Here is a 2,969-nt window from a genome sequence, read left to right on the forward strand (position 1 = left end):
AAGAGAGAAGAGAGAGAACATCTTTTCACTCTTGTTGTACAGAGTAGGACATGGACCAATGCTTTAAAGTTGCAGCAAAGTAGGGTTAGATTGGATATCAGGGAAGGACTTCTTCATTATTGGAAGAATAAGGCAGTGGAATGGATTTAATAGGGAAGATGTGGACTCTCTATCATTGGAGGTGTTCAAGAAGAGGTTGGACAGCCACTGGTCAGGGATGATCTATGCCAATAATCTTCTTTGGGTATTTCTCATGCTTCTGCGCTTTCTAGTTGCTGCACGGGGCTGGGATGGAATTTTGTTCCCCTTCCCACTTTTCTGCTGTCCCATCCCCCTCTTGCTCTCAATGGCTGCCCCACCTGCTGTCCCAGCTCCCGGCTCTTTGAAGAAAAAAAATATAAAACCCACTCACCAGCATTGTTACTTCTTTCCTTCCCTTTGCTGTTCCAACTTCATTTACCCAGGATTTCCTCTTGCCAGTGAAACAAAGAATGAAAACCTTCATCATAAACTGGTCTAAATTAATTAAACAGGTCTAGTCCTCAGAAACTCTTGGCTATTCTGTGTAAATGTTACTTCTGTTGCAGTAAGGGGCAAATATCCCTACTCAAAAGAAACCTTGCATTTTGAGAGCTCTTTGTACAAAATGTAAAATGGGAGATTTGGGCTACCATACCTGTACAAAGTCAACTTCCCATTCTGGTGGTTTGACTGAAAAGTTTATCCAAATGTATTGCTTGAGTCTTCTAACATTTCATCCTTGAAAGTAGATTAGGAATCATTAAGATGCTCAGCATATTAGAATTGCTGTATATAGATTGAGAGAACATTTCTAAGAACTTGATTTTCAATACAAGAGCATGAAGATAATGAAGGAAACAGAGACGAGCATACATCAGACCAGTACAATCAAGCATGTTTGCACTCCATAGTGATGTGAAGTTTGGAAAGGGAAAGTCATATGGATGATCAGTATTGCTAATTTCTAAAATTCTCGGTATCAATATGATAAGCAATCAGTCTGTTAATGTACATGTGGTAAAAATCTGTCACAACATATATTTCCTTTTTATGTAAATAATCAAAATATTGAAAAATAAACGATGTAAGGCTGAACATTTTCACATGAAAAATTGTGAAAACAGAATAGAAATAAGCAAATAATACCAAAAGACAGGAAAAAAAATGTTCTTCAGATACAGGGTTTTCAGAGAAAGAGAGAGAGAGATAATAAAAAAGAGAAAAGAGATTTTTTAGAAAATATAATGTAATCTGAGATCAAATTATGTATTAAAATGCTTTGATAAGCAATTTTCAGTTAGCCCTAGTCAAGAGCATGGCAGATAAAACAATGACATTAGTGCGTGGTTATATTTTCATATAGACTAGGATTAGATTAATCTGTTATGTCATGTACAATATTGCAGTAGCCCTAATATAAAGTAACTTGGAACGGGGGGATGAATCTTGAAACCAGGACATGGATTCAGTAAGTGGATTTTGGACAGCACTACAGTTATATTTACAACATTTCCATTCAGCATTCTGATCAACAAGCTGCATGGCAAGGTTTATTATTTTCCACTTACATACAAATTGAATTGCATTCCATTTTAAAATTATTTCCCTGGATTAAGATGACTGTTTTGCTTTACCTTCCCTAGACACAACCTCTGGCAAACATCAGATGGAGTAATCAAACACCCATCATGGAATTCATTCTCCTGGGATTTGGGAATATCCCTGAAATGCAAATGTCCCTCTTCCTGATGTTTCTACTGATTTACCTGGTGACCATCTCTGGGAATATCCTCATTGTTGCACTAGTTGTGGTTGATCAGCACCTTCACACTCCCATGTACTTTTTCCTGGGGAACTTGTCATGCTTGGAGACCTGCAACAGCTCCACCATCCTGCCCAGGTTGCTGGCCAGCCTCTTGAGTGGGGACAAAACCATTTCTGTCAGAGACTGCTTCTCACAATTTTATTGCTTTGGTGTCCTAGTAGCAACAGAATGCTACCTGCTGGCAGTGATGTCTAGCTATATGCAATCCACTCCGTTATGCTGTTATTAGAAATGGCACAGTTTGCTCCCAGCTAGCAGCTTGTTCCTGGACAAGTGGCTTTCTATGCACCACCATGTTAATCATTTTAATGTCTAAGCTGCAGTTTTGTAGTTCCAATGAAATCGACCATTTCTTTTGTGATTGCTCACCCATAGTGAAACTCTCCTGTATTGACACCAAAATTGTAGAACTTGTGATTTTCACAATGTCTTCAGTTGCATCTCTGATCCCATTTTTGCTAACTCTGCCATCCTATGCTTGCATCATAAGTACCATCCTGAGAATCCCTTCCACAACTGGAAGGCAAAAGGCCTTTTCTACCTGCTTTTCTTACCTTGTCATTGTCACAACCTTTTACGGAGCTCTATTGATTGTCTACGTAGTTCCAACAGCCTACCTTTGAAAGAACTTACACACAGTGTTCTCAGCATTTTATGCTGTCTTCTCCCCCATGCTCAACCCACTCATCTACAGCCTGAGAAACAAAGAGGTGAAAGAGGCTCTCAGAAGAGGTCTCAGTAAATGTTATGGTTCGGCAAGATTTCCATTCATAAAATGCAATGAGATGGGTACTAACCAGTCTCTGTAACTGACTCACTGGAGCAGGTTCTCAGAGTCTCAGGCTTCTGGCTAATTTTAGGGGGAAATTGGGGACTGAATGAATTTGGAAAATCAGGCTGAGATTTTCAAAGGAGGGCCTGAGTGTTTGAAACATTGAAAACCCTGCTCCAAGTGGCTTTCCAAAGGTTTGTTGGCAACCAAAGAGTACAATACAAAGTGCTTTCAAGGAATTAAAACCCACAAGAGCACTGAAAATCAATGGGAGCAGAGTGCAAAAATCCCCTGGGCTTGTTTGTGAACTCTACCCTAAAATACTGGCAGGTGTTTAAGACTTCTATCTGG

The sequence above is a fragment of the Alligator sinensis genome, unplaced genomic scaffold, assembly GCF_000455745.1.
Source record: "Alligator sinensis unplaced genomic scaffold, ASM45574v1 scaffold174_1, whole genome shotgun sequence".
Classification (NCBI taxonomy): Eukaryota; Metazoa; Chordata; order Crocodylia; family Alligatoridae; genus Alligator; species Alligator sinensis.